Source organism: Anas platyrhynchos, chromosome 4 (genome assembly GCF_047663525.1).
Source record: "Anas platyrhynchos isolate ZD024472 breed Pekin duck chromosome 4, IASCAAS_PekinDuck_T2T, whole genome shotgun sequence".
In the NCBI taxonomy this organism is placed as follows: domain Eukaryota; kingdom Metazoa; phylum Chordata; class Aves; order Anseriformes; family Anatidae; genus Anas; species Anas platyrhynchos.
This window is the reverse complement of record NC_092590.1, coordinates 56642061-56654111: the sequence shown is the minus strand read 5'-3', so window position 1 is coordinate 56654111 and position 12051 is coordinate 56642061.

The window sequence follows — 12051 nt, the reverse complement described above, 5'->3', positions numbered from 1 at the left end:
CACAAGTTCTGCAGCTAAGAAATATTTTTCTCTGGAAGAGGCAGAAGAGTTATTGTCAAGGACTGAAATGCAAACAGCTACCGAAATCCTATATGATATCTGATGCGCAAAGTTTTCATTGTATTGAAAAGACCTTGCTGGATCAACTACCCGCAAATCTGTATATGAAGAACAGTTGAGAGTCTGGATATGAACAGCTGAGAGTCTAGGGAAGACTTCTGTATGGAAGGAGTGGTGTCCCAAAGCTGGGCAGGAAATAATGTCCCCTGACTGTAAGGACTTTTTCAAGGTTTTGACAGCTTTCTCCCTTTCGTATCAAGATAGATCTGAGATCTGAAGCATGAGTAAGAATACTTTTTGGTTAACAACTCATGAAAAATCAGTGTTAGTGAAAGTTTTAAAAATGTAAAATATGTAAATCTGAGAAGTCCACCCCCAAACAAACCCCCCCCAAACAAACAAAAAAATTGTTTACTTGTAGACTGATCTTCTAGTTAGTTTGCTTTAAATGAAATACAATTTTCACTAGGGACAGAAAGGAAATGTTATCAGAAAACAATTATTGGCATAGATCTGAGTGCTGACAGTCACTTTGGGAAAAATGAGAAGTCTCAGGAAGCAAAAAAGATTGTGGTGCTCTGTTTTTTTGAAGAGAGACTAGTAAAGATTCTGTTGCTTTTGACTGAATGCCACAAACCTGGGCCTGCTCTAGTTAAATTAAGACAATTGTAAAATTCACTTATCTTTAGTGTCATGCTTTTACAAATTATAGTTGTTAACTTCAATACATATTCTAGTAAAGGACAATTTTTTATTTGTTTTTTACTAGCACGCAGCATGCTTCTTTTTAATGGAAACAAGTAGGATGTGTTCTCAAACAGGAGCAGATAACGGAACTGCTCATCTTCTTTGTTTTGTGTGGAGCGCATGTTCTTGTTAATCATCTTGTTTACTGGCCATATTGCCTACCCTTGCCACAAGATTTGTGGCATTTGTGGAAGGGTCTTTTACAGGACTTTAAAAGGTGTATGATAATTACATTAATATGAAAAACATCTCGTAGTTGAATTGTTAAGTTTTTGGTCATTACATGTCCCTGACACATCAAGACTTAGCAAGTGAGCTTCTTATGGATAAGGAGAATTATTTTTTATTTTTTTTAAGGGACAGATATTAAATCTGCTAAAATATATGATTTCAGAAGATCCTAAACTTTTTGTTAAATTCAGTCACACTTTTTTGACTATGTTGACACAGAAAACATACTACAGAAGGTGCAACTGGGTTCATTCCTTTGCAGAGGGAGGAGATGTTTAACCTAAAAGCCTGCTATGTTAGCCTGCCTTTGCAATGTGGACAAGTTGTTTGATTTCCTTTTGGATCTGAAATGACTTAAATCCATAGGTCCTGCTTTGTCAAACGGAGTCTTAAATCAAGGGGTTATGGAAGCTGAGGATGGCTGCTCTTCTCAATCGTGGATGCTGCTCTGCTTCATACAACTAGCCAAATCTTTGTAGTGGCAAAAACTGAAATCCAGTATCTTGTGTCTTAACTGCAAAGATACAGGGTAATTGTCTTTCTTTCCTACCACTTCAATGATTATTTAAAGATTTTTGTGCTTAAACCAGTGTGCCCATCTAAAAATATTGTATATTTTGATGATTTAACACGCTGTCAGACTACATTTTTTCTGTATTCTAGGAGAATATAGCGGATGCTGGACAACTGGAAAAGGAAAAAAAAATAAATAAAAAAGGAAATTCCTCCATAGTTCATAACTGATTTTTCCCTACTAATATCTTATATGAGCTATTTAAATCCATGTTAAATGGTTATTGTAGAGTCTTTTTACTTTTTTTTTTTTGGGGGGGAGGAGGGGGAGCTCCCAGTTTTAGCATAAAGCAAACCAATTTCTTCCTGCCAAAGTATTTACTAAAGAAAATGTTGGCAGGCAGGGAGATGGAACAAACTATATAGAGAAAATTGCTTGACTTGCCTAGACTTGCAAAGCAGAATCTCAAAAGAGTGCAAATAACATTAATACATTAGGATGAGGAGAGACTTTAAAAGGATGTTTTTGATATGAATCACCATGTACACAAAGCACTAATCTGCAACAATTATATCCTTAATGGTCATTATTACAGGAACAATAAATATTTAGCCCAGCCTTCCTCTGGAAAGTCATGGACTAGACTGATATTAGTGCCTAGACAGATATATCTCTCTATGATATAAATAATAATAGAATATAGAATATATAGAGAGATACTATTGCCTAGAATTATGTTAGCTAAAAATCACAGATTCTTAAATTGCTTCACAGGGAACATGTAAGCAGAATATGGTGCTAGATGCTATTTTCTAAGGATTCATTTGACCTTTATTCAGCCTCCTAAAGTAAACGTTTAAATTATTCCACAGCATCTCTCAAGAGTGTTAAGTCAACAAAAGGCCTCGTGTCTCCAAATATTTGCCTCTGATGATAGCACACTGCAAACAGAAGCCAGAATCAGGGTTTCCACCTGATGTTTGTAAAATGTAATCTTGTCTCAGCTACCGAGGTCCTGTGCAAAAGGTAAGAAGCTCCTGTTGAACATTTCCACATTCCTTCAACTCAAAATATTTTGACTGAAAAAAGCAAGGGCATTTTTGTTAATGGTGTTTTACTGTGCACCACACGAACAGCAGAGTGTAAACCAAACCAAAACAGCACTGCTCTATAAGGTCAGATCCTTTGCTTAATTCTCCACTGCAAGAATTCTGATGAGGGGATTCTGTTTTGCCTTTAAAATATGAAATACCCTTTTTTGAAATAAAAATCAAACCCAAATGGTGAGGTAAGTTCTGTTGAGAGAAAATACCATCAGACAGTAACAGTCTGTAAACTTAGCATTGTTATTTTATGCTGCTTCCCTCTCAGCTCTTCCTCCTGCCTGTCTTCCAGGCCGCTATCACGTGGCGTGGGAGGGCTTGCAAGCGGGAGGGACCCGGCCACTGGAGCAGCCCAAAATAACTGGAGAACCAGTTAGTGTCTGAGGGATCCAAGTGAAGTCTGCATTTGCTATAGGTTCAGGCTTGTGGTTATAAGCAACACAGCTTCTTGCTCTGCCTTTCAAGCCCTTTATAGTTGAAAAGCATCTGAAATCTGGTAGGTGAGTAAACAGCAATTTGAATAACGCTTTGCTATTAGGAGACAAATTATACAGATGAATTTTGGTGAATCTTATGGGGCTGCTGGTAGTAACTGGAGCTGAAGAAAAGCCTAGAGGAATGATCAGAGCAACAAACCAAGAAAGAGGTGATTCACCAGCACGCTGTCAGTGGTCATCATCGCTCCAGCTGATATGGAAACACGACACTGCAGTCACATCGTCACAGCGTTTGCGGGAACCCACGAAAATGGAGGGGAACAAAATTTGGCTGTGGCCAAGTGAAGTCTGCTTTTTGAAGCAGGACGTTCTGCTGCAGAAAAGGAGAGGAAATGCTGGCTGCACGTCTGTCCCTCCAAAAAAAAGAAAAAAAACACTGACCGCTTTAGGTTGCTGCTTTTGAAAGAGCTCAGCAAAGCTCTGGCTCTTGCAGCAGAGATCTGACTGTCACAGTTCATAGCCACAAAGCCCACAGCTGCTTCCTAAGGTAGGCAGCTCACAGATAAGGCCAGGCAGCAAGATCAGTTCAGCTGAGCATTGCAGAAGCAGCAGCTCTGCATCTTAAAATAGGAACACAGATTTATTTTAGCAGCTGAAAAGGTTAGAACTCCAACAGAGCCATGCCAGGAGCTTGTGGTTTAATCAGCTGAGGAAATGCTGGCACATGATCCTTGCTGGTCACACCGAGGTCTGCTTGCAGCCCTTTTCAGGTCGTGGGTAGTGGCGTTTTCAGGCCAACCTAGGGTGCTGCTCTGGTGGGGGAAGGGTTTGCTTTTGCTCCTTTGTGCGCTCTTGGTTTTGTTTGTTTTTTCCCCTTGTACAAGCAGTTAAAGCTTATGTTGCTGACTTTTTCAGTGTTCAAAGCAATATTTCCAGTAGGCAGTTAAGATAAAATCTACCTATAGTAAATCTGTGAAGTGCCCTACTGACACATGGGGTTTTGTTTCATTCAGTCATTCTCTCTCTTCCAATCCCTTCTTCTATTTTCTGACTTCTGTATGTTTATCTTCATTTGTCTGTACAAGTGACTATAGCTGCAAATATCCCAAATAATGATGGAGAGGCTTTTTTCTGTTTGCTTGCTTGTGCTATGGTCAATGCACCTTCCTTTCTTTGGCAATTAAAATTTCCCCGTGTGTTTAACAGTGATGTTGACACAGTAATTGGTGCCTCAGTGCTGGCTGACCTGACAGGAACCTGCAAGCTGTCACAGCAACCCAAAAGTCTTCTGAACAGCTCGTAAGCCTTCCAGTAGATGTGAAATGGAAACTGTGGCTCATTGTTTCTCTGAGGAGCTTCCGTCCACTGAAAAAAAGTCACTCCATCAGGATTTGGCTGATAAACTTTAGGTCCTCAAAGTGAAGGCAACATAAGGCAAAATTTAGTCTTTAACGAGTAACTTCTGAGTCAGGGCAGAGAAAGGCAACTCACGACTTTTATCCACTGCCACTCTGTAAGCTGAGTTAATGCTCATTGAAATTCACACCACTTCAAATACAAATGCTTTGCTAACCTCAGCATTGGCACCAGGTCCACATCAGAATAAGCTTCTAAGCTAAAAGCATCATAAGTGAAACATGAAACTAGCTTTTCTAAGGCTCCAATTAAAATTTCATTGTAATGAGTAACGAAGACATTTCAGGTATTTTCAGAAGGATGGTGACTGTCAGTTAACAAAAGACTGAGTTTTGTCTTCAGCATATATTGTTGCCTTACCTAGAACAGTACCTCAGCAATTCCTGACAAAACCAGCCCCTTACTTCCACCTTAATTTACCCCGGCATCTCCTACTGACACCCCCACACCTCCTCATTGATTCCCACCTACACCCCTCTGCAGGCACTTCATTGCTTCAGCTCCTCCTGTCCCCCACAGTACCTCCTGTCAAATCCTGCCACTGTCCCCCTCATGTACCCCATTGTTTCCCAAACAAACTCCCCCACTGACCCCTTTGAGGTCAGGGCTCCCCCTGCTCCCTGCTGTTTCCTCAATTATCTCTGTGTTTCCCCCCAGAACCGTGCTTCTGCCCCTTTTGAGCTGCCTCACCACTCAGTCTGCCTACATGAAAACAACTGGAAATGAAGAAGTGAATAGTTGAATCAATAGTTTATAATTTAACATTGTAATATCTAAAATCTAGAACAGTATTTACAGAGAAAGGTCACCATATATCCGTTCACCTTTTTTTTTTTTTTTTTTTTGCCAACTATGAAAATACCTCTTGAAAAAATTCTATTTCAGACCTAATTTTGTGAAAGAGTATTTTTCTACTAGATGGTGAAGTCCTTCAAAAGGGTTTGTTTGTTTGTTTGTTTTCCACTATACAGGTCTCCTTCTTTTGTCACGACTTCTTGCCCTGCTTTGGCACTCGCTGAGCCCAGCGGGCACTAACACAGCTCCCTGAACCAGTGGAAAACCTGCAGCCAGCGGGGCTCAGAGATGGCAGCAGGGGCGGTGGGACCTGGGAGCACCAGGGAGCCTGTGAGCATCCCTCAGGCAGACAGCAGCCATCTTCTAGAAGCACAGGAAGGAAAGTATTTTATTTCCTTATGGGTTTTTTTTTGTTGTTTCCCAGTTTTGCCACAAATATTAATCAACTTCCCTGTTAAGACATGCAAGCTGATTTTTTTTCATCTTTAAACAATTAAAACACTAAAAAACTGATTCCTAAGATTGCAATGTTTAACAAGAAAACTGAGAAAATTATTTGAAGAAAGTCATATATTTTTTTTTAAAAATGCAAAGTCAGTTTTCAAAGATACTGAAATGCACAAACTTGTTACTTTTGGATTGCTTTGAATAAAGCCTTTAATGCTTAAATTTGCTGAAACTTATGCTCATGCATGTGCTCACACCATATAGGGAAGGGTGAGAAAATAAGAGGTTACGTGTCTGAAAAGGATGCACCCAAAATGTATGAGCCGTACACTTTGAGACGTGCTAATAAAGCTGCAGCTACTGCATGATTCAAATTGTGTAGCACGGGGAACTGAGTCACTTTTGTCTATGACTGTATTTGCCTGCTTTGTTTTTAAAGCATGAGCTGAATGCTGGATTTAATCATTTCGGCTAAGAATTTAGAATAGCGTGCTCAGTAGCTCCTCTGTCTGACCAGTTATCGGGTATGTGGCCAAACACATGCTGCTGCCTGCATCGTGTGCTTGCCAGCAGTGATGATAGGAGTAGATACGTATTTGATGTATGTGGGATTTAATCTTCCAGTTTACTTCAGATTTACTAAGCTTAATCTATAAAACAAATGATTGCTTTAAAGCAAGTCTTTAAATAGAGGAACATACTCTCATTTATTGATGCTGAATTACTTGGGAATTCGTTAACAGTGTTTTTGTCAGGAAGACTTTATTCCAGCAAATATTTACATCTATAAAGGAAACTATACAGTTTCCTCTACAATAACATTGTATGACAATACAACAGCATTATGTACCATAAAACAACAGGAGAGTGCTATAAGAATGAAGAGGTTTCAGAAAGTAGTTCTAAAACTTCATCATTCGGTATAGTCAGTTCATCATTTGGCACTTACAGAAGCCTTGCTCTCTCTCTTCATCATCAGTGGCTTGAATGGCAGTGGTTTCCTGTCTACGTGGTCACCAAAATCAATAATGTCACATTTGCAGAACTTGTACTGCAGGGCTTCTGCAATGCTGGTTGTGCACGGCATTGCATTTTCCTAAGAAGTTTCAGACAGATTTCAAGCTTCTTGAGAAGTGTGGCCTAAGAGTCTTAAGAGTCTTCTGTTTGTGGGGTAAAGAGTGTTTTTTTCCTTGAGAGTATTCAGGCACTGGGACAGGCTCCCCAAGGCAGTGGTCACAGCACTGAGCCTGTCGGAGGCCAATTGTTTGGACAATGCTCTCAGACACAAGGTCTGGTTTCTGGGTTGTCCTTTATGGAGCCAGGAGTTGGACTTGGTGATCCTTGTGGGTCCCTTCCAACTCGGGATATGCTATAATTATAAGAGTAAGTGCTTTGTAAAACCTTTTTTTCCTAGTCTGTCTGTTTAAAGGTTTGGTTACCATATGATATGAAGCACTACGCTATGAAATACCAATTTCAAATATATACGTAATTAAATTTCAGGCTCTGAATGGTGGTCACACATGCCTGTACAAGGCAGAAATGTCTCACTTACCGGTACGATAAAATTGTGCTGGAGGGAGCAAATACTATGAATCACTTACAGCATATTTGCAAAGTGTTAATTACTCTTTGTGATATTATGAAACTGTTCTTATTTTATAAGGAAGAAACTGTAGTTTAAATCAGACATGTTCAAACCTTTTCAGTGCATTCCCACTCTAGGACATGGGGTAGAATTCCAGGCCATTGTAAGGCTTTTCCTACCCCAGTTATTCATCATGTATCACTGCGATCCCTCCATGCAAAACAAACCGCCTGTGACTAGCCTATCACCTACAGAATGTGAGCCAGCAGGAAGGCGCTTTGAGTCTGAGTATTTGGCAAGTAAATCAAAAATAAAAACGAGCATAATTATTCAAATCAGAAAGCCAATCTCCAGACAGTATCTCAAGTGGTGAAGGCATCAAGCCAAATACCTAGTGAGTTATTTGCATTTACTGAGCAAGCACATGACATGAGAAAAATCTCTTTATACAGGAACAGTTACAGAGGCAAATTGTTCTCAGAGCTGGTGACTTTTATTCTTTTCAACAGTTTGGGCACAGAAGGTAGAAAATGAAACCAAAACCCTGGTCTTAAGGTGAAGCTTCGGAGTCTCTGCTGAAGAGTATCACTATGATAAGTTAATTAAGTTTTCCATATATTAATAACAGGACATCAGAAAGTAACATTTACTTGAATTCAACTTTACCTCAAAGCTTTACACAGAAAAACTGGTAGTTTTCCGAATGCATGAAGTTGCTTTTATGCTTTCAGTATTTCTTTCCGTTCCTTGATGATGGAGCATCATGGAAACAGGAATGCTGTAGCAGGGTGAGAAAGAATGGGGCTCCTTTTTATTCATTGGCCTTTTTTTTTTCTCTTGCCCAACTCTAGAGACGGGCAGAGGAAACTCCAGCCCCAAAACTGTAGGAAGAGGAGCATTTCTTTCAGATAGATTGCTATCTGAAAGAAATGTTTTTCTTTGACAAGACAAGTCACTGTGAATGCAGTTCTCTCTCAGTAATTACAGCAATCTCAGTAATTATTTCTGCTAGCACCGAAAGAGGGCATCCTTTCTCTATGGTATAATGACAGGAACACGGAACTAATAAAAGCTTTGAAGAACCTAGTTAATTTTTGAAATTATTCTTCTGCATTTTAACTAAAAGTTATTGAAGTTTAAAAATGGACCTGTTTAAAAAGCAGACTGTAGTACTTCATCCTCCCAGCTCTTTGAGGCCATTTTAAGGCCTGCCATACAAACTTCTCAGTATAGCCTTTCATGTAATGTTTTTATGGGTTCGGTAAGACATGCTTTATCTCCTCTACAAAGAGTAAATAATCTGCAAGATAACAAGAGTCTACCTCTTTAAAATAATTTCCTTAATTTCAGATTTATTTATTTAGCAAAAGCAAGGTAGGGCGTTTAGCAGTACCTTCTACTTAGAAAAGCTTTTTATCACAAACATGAAGCTACCAATTTTCCATATTTTAGATGCTATTTCCTCTGTCAGTGGGACATCAGAGAAATTCTTTGCATGTGAGCTCAGTTTTGCTGGCTAGTGAACTACAGATTACAAAAGCATACTGCTCCTTTTTTTTTTTTTTAAGAAAAAAAAAAAAAAGCAACTGCCTTTCCCCTTTGATATTGCTGTCCCACCTCTCAGTCGTGTATTTACAAGCTTGAGCATTCAGTGGGCCCTGCTGCATGTTCAGCACGTTTGAGAAATAGCTTCTTTAGAAGGCTGAAGTCAGCTTTAGGAGCTTAACATTTTGGGAAAGTTGCCTATAATCCTCACAACATACTGTTGTTAAGGCAGGTATCTTTCCAGTATATGCAGGCTGTGACCAGTTTAGATTTTTTGCTTCTATTTTGGGTAACTCATACTGCTTAAGGACACTTTGTCATAACTTAGTGCTAGGGAACTGTTAGAATCGCTCTCAGTTCCATTCCTGTAAAAAACGGTTATAGGTTATAGGCTTAGTAAATGTATTTAGGTGCCCAGAAAGCTACCTAACAAGGAAAGAAACTTTACTGACAGTCACAGCAGAACTGAAGAGTGTGTATAATAAAGTATTGTACCCTACTCAATTCTTTCACAAAGGAATTGGGCCAAAATAATCTGTGCATAGTGTTCTTTAACTCTGTGATACCAAAACATTAAATATTTCAGTTTTGTCACAGCAAAACTTAAGTCATCTGTATAAAGGGTGAGTTCAAGATCATGCTTTTTTTTTTTTTTTTTTTTTTTTTTTTCAGTGTAACTGACTAATTAACTAATTTGAGGGGCTTAAAAATGAAGTAACATCTAGGAAAAGGGCAGCAATCCAAAATATACTTGAAGAGAACTGGCGTTAGCTCTAACTTTGTCCTGTCTGTCAGACTAACGTAACTGAGTCTGTCCCTGAACCTGGAAACTGGCTGCTGTCTGGAACAAGAAAGAAAAAGCACGTTTTGGTAATTCAGCTGCAACGGTGTCCAAGATCTCCTGCCTGCCAGAGGTCAGGAGTTTATGCCCAACTGTGGAAATTAGAAAAGATCCCTTGGTTGTGAGAAGCCTACAATTAACAATGGAGGAAAAAAAATAAAATCAAGAGGAAATAAAAAATAACCTGACACATCCTGGGTTAGCTGGTAGACCACAGAAATGCAGAACAAACACTAAAGTTCAAGCCAGGAATTCAATTTCCACTACATCCTTCCTTCTTTTCCCCTTCTTCCCCCTCCCCTCTCGTTGGGTTACGAGAATGGTTCTGTATTTAAGACAACATCCTATTGTGAGGACTACATGTGCTCTTTTAAATGTGCCGTGTATGCCACCGTCTGCCAGTCAATCTGTGGTACAGAAACAAAGCTTTCCTCTCTCCCACCTCCCACTGGTACTCCAAGCTGGTGAATGAAGTGAAAAGTAATAAAATAGCTTGAAATTTTAAGACTGCACAAAGTAGGAACACTTTTATGCAGGTTAAAATTTAAGAAGCTACAGCTAAGTTGAACTTGTTAATAGTAATATCCTATAATCCTCTGTTGTCTTTGTTTCTGTATGTACCACAAATAGCAATCACTATGTCCCAGTTTAAAGTAAACGGAGAATGGTTATGCACTGAAATCATATTAAAATGGTAGAACCAGATAGAAGAGTCTAAATGTAATATCCTAAATGTAACAGGAAATTACCACTGACTGTGATATTCTCTTTCTGTTACGATTTTACTAATTTTCTCTACAGCTATATCACAGTTCTGAAGAAGTCAGCAATGAAAAATGCAGGTTCCTTGACAGAACACACAGCATCTCACCTAGCACAGAGCCACAGAACAACTGAGGCTGGCAGGGCCCTCTGGAGGCCTCTGCTCCAGCCCCTGCTCCAGCAGGGTGCCCAGCACCACGTCCAGGAGGCTTCTGGAGATCTCCAAGGAGGAGACCCCACAGCCAGGAGACTCCCTGGGCAGCCTGTGCCAGGGCTCTGCCACCTGCCCAGCACAGAAGTGCTGCCTGATGGTCAGAGGGAGACTCCTGTGCTCCAGTTTGTGCCCACTGCCTCTTGTCCTGGCACTGGAAACCACTGAGAAGAGTCTGGCTCTGTTCTCTTTGCACCCTCCCTTTGGGTGCTTTTATACATTAAAAAGGTCTCTCTATGCAACCTTTAGTCATAGACAACTTTTTTAATTCTTATTGATTCCAGCTAACTGGTAATTTCTCATGTTGTCTCAGCATGTGCCAAATAGTATGCTATATCAGAAGGCTCCCTATGAAGTGTCATTTTATTATCCCTAAATGTTCTCCAGAAGGTTGCAGACTGATTTCTATTCTTCTGACTGACAACAAAGAGTATTCCTACAGACTACTTTGCTAAAAGAGAAAAAATATGTACCAAAAGTAGCAGTCATTCAGTCAAGTATGATTTGAACAGTATGACATGATCCAAAGCTGTCCTGTGTTGAGGTTGACAGGGTCATGAGTGATTTTGGAGATTTAGATTCAGTCCATATTATTGTTGTTGTTGTTGTTGTTATTATTATTATTTCAGGGAGCAGGCATGTTCCCTGACTGACATTCTTTGAAAAAAAAATTATATGTTATTTGATCAAGACACAACTTGTTGGTTCTCTATATGTTGGACCGAATCCCTAAACAAAACAAACAAACAGAAAACCATAACAATACTCAAAATGTGCCAGAAAACATCAATCATTTTGCTCATTTTTCTTAATGGCAGAATCTGTCTCTCTGCCTACAAATGAAATAAAGCAGTTTACTGCTGTGGTGTCATTGAAGGAAAAACAAACAAACAAACAAAAACCCCACAGTTAACAAGTAGTTCATTTTAGTTTATGCATTATGTAGAAAGTCTGTACAGGTAGAATCATAGAGAGCCTGACTTACAAAACACATTCATCTGGAGTTTTTGGCTTCTGTATATGTCAGTGAAGAGGGATGCTTTAAGTACTTTATGAAGTCCTCCAATGAAATTCTAGCACAAAGCTGAATTTAGTAATGGGATTACATGAAGAAGATGCAAGTAAAGTTAGCTACAGTATTTGAAGTTCCCAGAGAGTATCAGGACTGCAAATTGACTCATTTTATTTGTTGTTTTTTCTTCTTTTTTTCATTTTGCTAACTTCGTCTGTTTTAGGTAACAGCTGGAGAAAAGAGAGGAAAAAGACACCATCCTTTATGACTTGGTTTTATTTATTTTTTTATTTACTTACCTACTTTCAGTCTGTGGTCAAATAAATACATCTTTTCTCTGAT